The sequence below is a fragment of the Hetaerina americana genome, unplaced genomic scaffold (assembly GCF_022747635.1).
Source record: "Hetaerina americana unplaced genomic scaffold, ioHetAmer1.1.p SCAF_11, whole genome shotgun sequence".
Classification (NCBI taxonomy): domain Eukaryota; kingdom Metazoa; phylum Arthropoda; class Insecta; order Odonata; family Calopterygidae; genus Hetaerina; species Hetaerina americana.
The window spans coordinates 14869908-14881794 of NW_027286181.1; the positions used below are offsets into that span (position 1 = coordinate 14869908).

Here is an 11887-nt window from a genome sequence, read left to right on the forward strand (position 1 = left end):
TCAAGTCATTAACTCTCCACCAGGATGTCATCAGGAGGTCAACGGTCCCAGTTCATTCAGAATTATGTATGTAAAACGGTTGACCTTTCGACGAATGCGGTTTCCGTTTTACGGGCAGTAATGAAAAAAACGAATTAAAATTCTTTAATCTTATGGTTTTGCCTCCTTGATTCCGGATGTTTCCCTCCCTCCGTCTCTTCTCTTCCTCTACATCCCGCTCTCCTTGCCTTTATTTTTATATAAATTAAGTCTCAAACTCTTTTTTTCGAATGGTGCATAAATTTTCCTCGGGCGAGATGAAATAATGCTTACCGTCTATGAAGGTATGAAGAAATGGGGAGTCTTAGTTTTAATACTCTTAATTGGATGGCATAAATTAGCTCGGGTAGAACAGTTCACCCATTGAGGCAGTGTTTTAGAGGATGATTTGAAACATAGTCAAGCGATTAAAAGATTATTTGGGTTTGGTTAAGAAGTTTTAACCGCGAGGAGGAACAGGTGGATAGGAACTTCGAGGCAAAGATTATGGTAAATTTTCTTGTGGTTTTGTATAGCTCTGGAATTTAGTCGTTGAGGCTGGGAGATAATCGTGGATGGGAAAAACCTTTGAAATTCGATTGTGAAAAGAATTTAATTGGACGGAAAGGGAAACTGACAATAAAGGTCGAGACGTGACAAGGAATGGGCGAAGGTTAATGTGGGATTTTCAAAGAAGACGGGAAAAAATTTGTGGAAGGCACATTTGAGTGGCAATGGAATCGATGAGACTGTGATATGGATGGAAGAATGTTGAATAAGAGAAGTTGAGGGTGCAAAAGAATAAGTAGACTTATGTCGTTTTAGGCCTAGTTTTTTTTATTTTATTTTTTTATTCCTTCACCAAAGTGCTATTATTTTGCTCGGAAAATGCCTGAATAATGTCCCGAACCTTCCGATCCGCCCCATCGATGTGGAGAATGTAATTGTTGATTGTGAAGTTGCTCTTTCCAACGAAGGCCTTGGCTCTAAAATAGTATCGGCTCACGAATTATTGAATACTTTCAAAAAATACGTTGAAAGGAAATCCAATCACCTTGAATTAGCAGCTGATAAATTCATTCGTAAATTAGTTAAGGAATGTGACTCAATCATCAAGAATGTAGATGAGGGAAACTCGGTGGTTGTTATGAAGAGAAAATATGTGAAGATTTAGAGAGAGGAAGAATTTCCTGAAAAATTGTAAAGATTGCATCACCAGGAACACTATAGTGAAAGGTCCCTATGTGACTACACCCCCAAGTTTTATAAAGCAGTTAAAACTGCTCTTATTATTAAATTATTATCCCCCCCGCCACACACCCTAGCGGTGGCTTGCAGGATACTATATAATCATAATATAAAAAATCTAATATAGATTTGGCGTAGAAGTTGTTCGTATTTAGTCCTTGGTTTTATGAAGAGCTACCTTGACGGTTAGACTACTGTTAAAATCGATCTGAAGCCCCTTGTCACTAATCTTTTGTTTGCTGATCCACAGTAACTCGATCAACAATCATAGAATGTTGTTAATAATAGACTTTCATTTATTTATTATTATTTGCATGAAGCTATTAATGTCGCCATCAATGATTGTTAGCGTTATCAATGTTTTTGCTGTATTTGTTGCTACAATTTTATTGATGATTGAATATTTTTGTCAGTGAAACTCAAGCAGAGATTAATCCATGAATATGTATAACAATGATCAAATACTGATTGGTTAGACAGCCTGAGATAGAGGGAGTAATTTTTTTCTGGACGTTATCATTGAAGCAGGAAACATAATTAATTCAAACATTTATTCCGCTTCTTCTGATCAAATGGCTGAGGTTTCTAAAGTAATGAAGGGTTAAAAAGAGCTTGGGTTATTTTAAGCTTTCAGAAATATCTCACCTTTACAGCGAGTTCTTCTAAGGCTAGATTCGATTTCATCTTTCCCGCACGGAGGATGAAGATATCGCGACGAGATGAAAGTGTCGGATAACCGCGTTGAGAGACCGGGAGAGGGGGGGTGGGGGGTTGAGAACAAACGGATTTCAAAGCCATGTTTTTTTAATTCATTGCTGACTCGCATGTAAAATGAGTAATAACGATTTGAAAAAAATCTATTCTTGATACCCATCGAATGGGTACTGTGCTCTTCTTAATATTTTTTTGTTCGACGAATGCTATAGAGAGTCGAGGAAGAGACTCGGTACTAATTGAGTTCCGAGGGCCACTTATCAGAGAAACAAAAAGGAATGCATAAGTATCGACTGGATGCAGGTGATTAACATTTTCCGGTTAAGTTCACTGACCCTAAGTAATCGATAATACTATATGTAAGCGCGAGTCTTGACGAACGAAGGTATTGTGTAAAAGGTTATAGGTATGTATGTCTACGTCTATGTGTCGACTTCCCCGCAAGCCGTCTTAAGTACGTGTGGCAGGTTGTTTCTGGTCATCAGCCATACTACATTTACTTCAATACTTCCCCAAACACAAGACTCCACATGATCCACTTTAAGGCCACGTGGATGAGTGAGACCGAAAATCACGCGGCATTCGTTCCTCGCATTAAGAGTATTGTAAGCTGACACCATACGAGATTTATGTATAATAACTGAGAATATGTCGTTTTAAAATGATTTAAGTGGCAATGCAAACATGTTTGGGAGCTTTTTAATTACTTTTTATATTACTTTCTGTCACGAATTGTAGGATATTCTAACTGAATATAAACACATATTTTTATTAACATATAATTAATCCAATTTTGCATGAACACAAAAACGATTCTCCTTCCAATGATTCCATTAGGAAAGGATAAAGGGTGGAGAGAAACCCGGCGTCGGCATTAGCGTACTCTTTTCAAAAGGCGCCAAGGGTTCCGCAGCTTAACGTCCCATCTGACGGACGGCGTACTCACTCAAAGTGCCCTCCACAAAGCACCTCAAGTAGGGATCGAGATACCTCTGAAAAACTTTCGACTCCGCCAGGGTTCCAACCCGGGCCCATGTGTGGGAAGTCAGTACGGTAGCTACCGCAACATCTCGATCCCCTCGCGGTAATAGCAACGTAGTTCATGCAGCAGAATAATAGGTCGAAAATAAATAGGAATGTATTAATTTAATAAAATGAAATATATTTTAAATACCCTCTCCTCCTATTTATTTATATTTCCAAGACCATAATGTACACACGGCATAAAAAATTGGAAGTTTTGACATTTATTGCGTTCCTTCTTCATTATTTTTTTGAGATTCTGGAGAATAGAAACTCATAGAAGTGTTAATTATGTAATATTTTGAGGTACAAAACAAATTGAGAAAAATTAGAACCACGTTTAAAAAAATATCGAGGTTTCTCTCGCAAAATTTTTACAAAAGTGGGTGTTTGTGTTGGTGTATGTATTGTGTGGTGTTTTGGTGTTCAAGCCCTGCCGCACACCATTCTAAGTGGCTTGCATGAAATTCTATTGATGTGTTTACGGGTCGAATTCTAATATAGATAATGCCTCCGGGGGCTCCCAACTCCTTCCTGTATTATTTCTTCGCGCGCCTTATCTTCATGGAAAAACCGGTAACTGGCTCTCCTGCATTAAATGTTTGAATTTCATGTATATTTTTGGACCAAGTACGCCTTTGCACTTACCCAAACCTGTCAATATCAAAATTTGGGGATGCTATTGTTTTCTTGTGTAGAGGGACTTGTTGTAGAGTAGGATGTTGGGTTTTGTTTTGTCAGGTGAAACAAAATATATATTAGGTTGCTGTGTCCATCCAAAACCTACCTTAACCGGTAGATTACCTAATAATAAGTGTTTTCTTGGTCGCTCTCCATTCCTACACCCAGGGCAAGGTAGGGTTTTGTATGGTATTCGTTTTATTTGTGGAATGATAGCGCAATGGTACCCGTTTGTTGATGAAGTACGGTGAGCAATGTTTTTGCACTTTCCGCAAACTTCGATGTCATCATTATTCCCAGATTTTGGAGAAGGAGGAAGGCGAAGTTAAACATTAAAATAGGAGTCGCAAAAACTTGAGCAGATGGAACAATTTACCTAGTAGTAGTTTTGAGGGGTGGCGACCGACAGCTAAGGTCATTTGCGCCATTGGGGATGGATCTGGGTAGTGTTTTGGGCAAAAATGGTCAAAGTAATATAGGCATAAGGACAAGAATTGCGTTAAACAAAGAAACTTTCAGGAGGAGGAGGAAGTTGACGACAGGGACGTTGAGTTGTTGAGAAACGGCTCGTCGAAACTTTGAAATAGAGCGTGGCTATGTACGGCGCGGAAGGTCATTGAATCAGGAAGATAAGGGACTTGTTAAGATGTTGATATGGAAAAGAGGGATGGACAGAAAGGAAAACAAATGATTAAGTGCTAGGCATGGTGAAAGGAGAAGAGAGAGGGGATTGTTGGAAGACATCCAAAGAGGGCTGGAGAAAAGTGGATGCAGAGAATTTTGTTGGTAATAAGATGTTGAAGACTGTGATGTATGTAGAGGGGAAAATGCTAGGCAAGCGAACCAGGGGGAGGAATAAGATTGTGTTGTTAGACGAAAGTGAGAAATGTAGCGATGCTGAACGATTGATTGCCCAATAAAAACATTTTATTTACCCATCTCTCAAGATTCGTGATTAAAACAGCAGGGAGCATCACGTGAGACAACTCTGATTTGCCAATAGTAAAACTTGTAAGGAAAGCCATTAATAACCTTGTGAAGTAATTATCATTGACTTCTGACAGAATTTCTTTCAGCCACACACACACACCTTATTGGGGACTTTCAGGGTATCATTTAGATGCAACCCTGGTGGAGTTTCACGAAGAACTAAGATGAACCAGAAGAACTTTCAACTCTCCCATAGAAACTTAAGAGGGCTTGTAGATTGGTAAAATGCTTGAACCAGGGAAATTATAAGGAAAAAGCAAAAGGGAGGTGTTATTTCACAAATTAATGAGGTCGCTTCTTTGGAACCCATCAGATAAAATGTTCAATCAATGTTACTTCTTGCTGTGGGCAGGACCACAATTATTATCTTGTTCGGCGTTAAACTAATTTGAATCGAATTTATGGAAATTTTAAAAAACGCATGGGCTTCGTTCCGAAGTCGTGGAAAACGGGTTAGCCAACAATAATGAGAATTTCTCTTCGTTCATGGCAATTCTTCACAAATTGTGCAGTTTTTGCATAATCAAAACTTTTTAACTGACGAATTAGGAAACCATTTCTCCTGTATTGCCATGGAAATGCTCATAATTCATTGCATTGATTGTTCGCATTCAAGTGATAGAATTTTCTTAAACGTACACATTTCTCCTCAAGTCCCATGTGGTCTAGTGGCTAGGATATCTGGCTTTCACCCAGAAGGCCCGGGTTCGATTCCCGGCATGGGAATTTTTTTGCGAAAACGGAAATGGAAATTTTTATTATTCGAATATGAGTAAGGCTATAAAAACGCGTCGTTTTGGGCACAATACTATATTTAAATAATTTAATCGATTCTAGCGTTGAACCAGACCTCGTGATTTGCATGAAAATGTAATGACTTCACGGGGTACATCCGTCTCTTTGTTTGAGCCTCGTAGGCCATTACCAATTACCTTGCCATTAGGCATGAGGGTGTGTGGCATGGTGTGTTTGCTTACCTTTACATTTCGATTTCAAATTGCAGAAACTAGTGTTGAAATTGCGCTGAAATGGCGATCAAAATGAATGGTGCCGAATTTCGCGGAGGCCACAGGAAATTTTTTTTATCACGGCTCATGAATTTATGAGTGTCGTTGCGGGATTTTTGCACAAAATAAAATCAAATCTTTTCAAAAAATATGCATACTACGGAAAGAGGGACGGGCCGTAATTTATGAAGAGTGATCACGGACAAAGTGATCAACTTGGTTACTGATTTTGATTGGCGAAGGAATAGCTAATCGCACATTAAGCACAAAACGAAATGGGAACTTCGGACATTCAATTTAGGAGTTCCTTCCCCTGCGACACGCTACATTTCGTCACGAAGATCTGGTTTCCTAAATACGCGATTGAAAATATTATTCCTATTTGAGAAATAAAATCGCATTGCAATCAAACAATTTCACGAAAAAAATGTTCCCATGCCGGGAATCGAACCCGGGCCTTCTGGGTGAAAGCCAGATATCCTAGCCACTAGACCACATTTTTTTTTTTTTTTTTTAGTTGATCTCACTCTCTTGACAGTACAATCCATTTACAACGTCTCTGGGAAAGTGTCTTTCTCTTTCTTCATTGCACGTCCTTAATCATTATTTTCATTAGAATGATTACAATGAGTTAAGCCCATCGTGCAAAAAATTGCCACAGGCACCGGAGAGATTCGAACTCTCGATCTCCTGTTTACTAGACAGGCGCTTTAACCAACTAAGCCACGGCGCCGACAAAAAAAATGGGATGTTGCGAAAATTAGCTTTATAAACACGCAAACATTTACGAGGCTTCTTTCTCGTAATGGTTAGCGATAAGAATTTCGTTTGCGTTTCCGTGGAAATACGCCCAGGAGTTAAGGTTTCCTTTTTTCGTAGACGTATAAACTCCTAATAACTGCGCATTTTACGAATAATCGTCGTAAACGTAGAGAAAGTCTCGTTAGGATAGCCTAGCCTGTTTTCTGGCCAATTCAGTAAAATCAGGTGCCCAGTGCCTTTCTTAAGGTATTTCCTGCTGTGATCTCTCCGTTTTACCGTCGTGGGTCCGTATGATCGCGTTGCAACTTCTGTGGAATAAGCTCATACACCGTCTTTAATAATATTTAAAAGCTTTTACGAAGAGTGTTCGTGTCAGTGCTCTGAGCTTCAAGCTTGAATGTTTGCATTTCGAGTTTTAACTCCTTTCTAAGTCCATTGACGTTCCTTTTGTTGAATAGATGTGGCGAAGGATGACTGCTCAACTATTTCTGTTATGCCCAGGGTATTTTCAGTTGAGTGACGATCACTTTTTTCTTCAAGGGAAGAGTGAATGGAGCCTTCAACTAACTGATGAACATACTTTCCTGAGCCTTAGAAAATCTGTTGTGAATATAGAAATTGCCTCTGATTTATACCTGTGCAAGTAGAAAGAAGTACCAAGAGTTAACAAATAAATTTGGACGGGAAACAAATTGAGCAAAAAAAGCGTGGTGGAGGACGAAGTGCGAGGATGTTGAAAGTTTGCAGAGGGAGGGTGAAATTGGTACGATATATCTCTCTTTATTTATTTATATATCTTCGACATGGAACGCTCTTCGGTGACGCATACATATATTAAAACATTTGTAGGTTTTTTTAAACATAGAAACCCAAAGAAAGGAGACTCAAATATGCAGTTTTGACGTGTCGACGACACGATCGTCATCATCAGAACATGATGAGAGCCGGGGCAGACCTGGGGAATAACAAGGCACCAGGAGTTGACAAAATAAACGTAGAAATAATATAGGCACTCGGGTTCAAAGTGAAGGATGCCCTCTATTGAATAAGCAAAGATAGCTACGACAGGGGAAAGATAACAGAAGACTTCGAGAAATTTATAATGATTGAAATACCGAAGAAACCGAAAACAGATAAATGCAAAGGACTAAGAACATTGAGCCTGGCGGCTCTAGCATCAAAAATCCTTACTCGGATAATCAGCCGAAGAATAGAAGGAAGGAAAGAAGAAAACTAATTTAAATTCATTAAAACCGAGGAGCAAGAGAGGCAATTCTCAGCGGTAGAATTCTGGCCGAATAAGTGAGACACGTAAATAAGCCATTATGTGTGGCATTCGTGCACTTGGAGAAGGCCTTCGACAAATGTCTAACGGTACAAGATACTAGAAGCTTTTGGATTGGACTACAACGGCAAAAGAATTATCCACAACCTCTACAAGAATCAGGTGATAACAAAGCAAACGAAAAATGGAACAAAAATAGAAGCCAAAATAAACCAAGGAGTAAGACAAGGACGCAACCTCTCGCCAGCAATATTCAACGTATACCTGGAAGAGGCAATGAAAGAAACACAAGAATCGGTTATCAAAGGAGTCAAGGTAAATGGAAAAGAAATCAACATGCTCTGGTTTGCAGATGACGTGGCAGTAGTGGCGGAAACGCGAGAGGACCTGCAAGCGACTCCAAGTGCTATGGATCAAGTACTGGGGGATTATAATATGAACATCAACAAGAAGAAAACTAAAATCCTTGTGTGTGAAAGAGAGAAGCTGAATGCAGATATCGCAATTCGAGGGGTGAAACTAGAGAGAAATTAGAATCCTTCATCTACCGGAGCAGCAGCATAACATGGGATGGGAAGAAACAATAATAATAATAAGCACGATATCTCGCTTTTCAAATTCATTACCCGATATCACAACTGCAACTTCATCCACTACAGGAGCGTTGAAGCGCCGTTCATGCTCTCCTGCTGGTTTTCGATCTGCTTTTATAATAATTTTATATGCATCTGTGGGCATATGATCAATTGAAGTTTCAAACGTTTTAATATAAATATTGTGTGCATGGAACATTTGTTGTAAATCAGATACAATCTCACGTCTTGTTCCTGAATTGTTGGCGCATCTTTGGTCGGTCTCAACTTGGTCGTTTCCAATAAAATATAATTGTAAAAATTTTGGTTGCTGATTAGGCAACGGCAACAACGATCCTGCTTTATGGTATATCTGCCCTTGTACTGTTAAAGTGGATTGAAATCCAGGCTGATTAATAACAGATGTGGCTCCAAATGAGGTCATTTGAAAACATGAGTTGTATTTTCGGATATTACTCAGAAAATGTCTTGACTGTGGTGTATCACCAGTTGTATATTTTAAGAGTTCTTGTGGTAATGGGTCCAGTTGGTTAAGTTTTAATTTACCATTATTGCAGCAAAGACCGGGAGGTTCTGATTTGAACTTTTTGGCTTGGCAATTGCGGCAAATTAAATCCATTTTTCCTATGTTGATACTGGCGTGATGTGCGTAATCTACGTGAGGGTCATAGAATAATGCTTCACACTGTAAATCGGAGTATTCATCAGTTCTTGAACGTCTCGTTCTATCTCTGATTTGTTGCAGCCTGACCTCTCGTTGTTGTTGTGTTTCAGAGGCTCTGGCTCTGAACAAGCGAGGCTTAGACTTTTAGAAAGGTTCAGAACAAACGAGTTTAAATATGACACTGAAGGAATTATAATGGCCCCACACTACTTAGGTAGATCAGACCACAAAGATAAACTAAGGGAGATAGATTCCAAGACAGATAGGTACAAATACTCATTCTTTCCCCGAACAATCAGTAATCATAATAGCAAGAAACCGAAGTCACTTTAGAAATATTAAAAACTTTGAATTTACAAGTCGGAACAAAATTAAACACTATAGAGATGTTAGGTATACTTTCAGGTGCATGTGTATGTTAGTTGGTAGTTTGAGTGTTTGCATGTGTGTTGGGTGTAAGTGTTCATGCATGAATGTATGCCATGTTTTTTTTTTATATATGATTTTGTCGTTATTGCATGCGATTTTTTTTTTTATTATTTTTCTTTTCTAAATTATGGGTGGTGTCCTAGCACCCCCCGCCACACGCCCTTGCGGCGGCTTGCGGGGTATTGAGTAGATGTAGATGTAGATGTTGGAGCTCGGTTTCGTAGATCATTAAGCCTGGCCTCACGTTGTTGTTGTGTTTCAGAGGCTCTGGTTTTTGCAGCCCTGTTCATTTCTTGGAGTCTGGCTTCACGGTGTTCTGCTGTTTCTGAATTTCTAGATCTTGCAACTCTTTCACGTATCGTTGCTAATCTTTTATCTCTTTCTTCATTACTTTCAATAGCTTTACGTTTTTTTGGAGGCATTGTTAAGCAATTATAATCTAAAAAATAAAAAGCAAATGTAATCAAAAAACCGTTTTTTTATTAATATTGATTTGATGTTCAATTGTTTTTCTTTATAGTTTTAAATTACCAAGTGTCATCTACCACGTCTAAATTACCAAGTGTCGGTTAAGTGAGAAATTTTTTTGATGTTCAATTGTTTTTGTTTATAATTCTAAATTATCAAGTGTCGGTTAAGTAAGAAATTTCTTTTTTTGTTTCTATGACAGCAAAAAAGTAAACAAATTGCATACATACAAACAAACACTCTCCTTTATATATATATATATATAATATATTTAAATATGTATATAAAACATAAACACAGTAATCAACCAGAAGGTCGGTTTGTAGGTGATGTTATGTGTAAATAATATTTAAAACGTAATCATAACTACAGGTACATATACTAAGGTATCTAATGGAGGTATACTTCTCTACGCATAAGATAGAAGGTTTTAGTAACAAGAAGAACAATACAATAGCGTTAGATGAGATAGTAACAACATGCTAGGGTACATAGAATGATCGACATTGTTTTATTTAATCCTTTTCAATGCAGTCTGAAGTTTGTGTGTCTAGTACCAGGGTATAGAGATAGATGCGCAACGAAAAATGGAGTCCGATTTCTTGGGATTAGACCCGCCGCGAAATCGCACTTTCACATGCGAAAACGCTAGGTTCGCCCATTCCATTATATAAACCCTTCTGAACCCGTTTTTTTTAAATAAAATTTACAAGAATTGCTCGTTTTTGGGATTATATCGGCATATTGACTACGCGTGCAGATTCCGCCTTCCACAGGTTTCCCCACGGTAGGAAAGTCCCATTAGATGTCGCAGATAATCGGCCAGCAACCTTCTTCCCTCCACTCCGATGGCCCACCTCACTCCGACCGTGGAGGAACGGCGAGGAGGGGTTTAGTGGGAGGAGGAGTGGCGGGAAGATGGCGGTGGGGTGGGCTGGGCTCCGACCCTCCCCCTCCCACGAGGTCGCCCACCCGGGCCAGGCATTCACGGCCGATGCCTCGGCGTCAGACCGTGCCCTCTCGCTCGCTCGCTCGCCTCCCAATCCTCCCCCCTCTTCCTCTCAACCCAGGAGGGGGCCGGGGACGTGGCAACGTCGCCCTTAAGGTGGTCACTTTCACCCACAAGACCCTTCCCCTCTTGCCTTTTTTTTTCTCCAACCACCATAAACCTCTCTCTCTTTCACACACACACAAGATTTTTGCCGCCGCCTCAACTTCCCAAGGAGTTTCAAATCCATCCAACCAACGGACTTTCCTCCTCCGGATAAGTCTCGCCCGGGTTACTCGTCCGCCCCTCAAAAGATGCGTCTTCGGCCAAATGCTTGAGTGATGGTCGATTCGAACGAAAAAGGGAAGGATCATCTACATCTACATAATACCCCGCAAGCCGCCGCAAGGGCGTGTGGCGGGGGGTGTTAGGTCACCAACCGTAAAAACGAAAAATACCACATGCAAAAAACAACACGGAAAATTACACCCCAGCAGCGCACACACTCATGCAAAACTCCCTCCATCCAATACTCATGCAAACACATACACCGCAAAACAACAAAAAACTGCACCCCAGGATACAGCACGAAAGCCATCCTAAAACACGCAAGCCAGGACACAACAAGCAAGAATGTGAAACATCACTACCACATGAAAATGCACCACAAAACACTCAACCCCCCAAAGAGACAGTAAAAGGAAGGGAATTCGACCCAACGTTGCAGGTAGCAGGAATTTCCCCCCGCCGGGAGGGAAGAGGGACTGAAAGGGAAACTTAAAAACAGATGAACAGAACACGAATGATATCATGCGGAAAGAATGGGTTATTATAACAAAACACATAAGGTTAGTGGAGGAGCATGCATTTAAGTAGAACTAATTATTTTTTAGACACTGAGGGTGGCAAGTGGAATTTTTACTATCTATAATCCTACAGAATCGAATCGCTCGAAGCCATTACCGTGCAAAAAAGTCCTTTTCCTCATTTCCACTCATTGTAAAATTACCTGAGGAG

General features: G+C 39.8%; 3 non-coding genes across 3 annotated transcripts; 1 reads left to right on the forward strand and 2 right to left on the reverse strand.

The window, feature by feature from the left end:
• Window positions 1–5328: 5328 nt before the first annotated feature.
• TRNAE-UUC (transfer RNA glutamic acid (anticodon UUC)) lies at window positions 5329–5400 on the forward strand. Its single transcript has one exon. It is a non-coding gene; the product is annotated as a tRNA-Glu (tRNA).
• Window positions 5401–6105: 705 nt separating this feature from the next.
• Window positions 6106–6183, reverse strand: TRNAE-UUC (transfer RNA glutamic acid (anticodon UUC)). The gene has a single exon. It is a non-coding gene; the product is annotated as a tRNA-Glu (tRNA).
• A 157-nt stretch (window positions 6184–6340) lies between these two features.
• On the reverse strand, window positions 6341–6414 carry TRNAT-AGU (transfer RNA threonine (anticodon AGU)). Its single transcript has one exon. It is a non-coding gene; the product is annotated as a tRNA-Thr (tRNA).
• Window positions 6415–11887: the final 5473 nt, after the last annotated feature.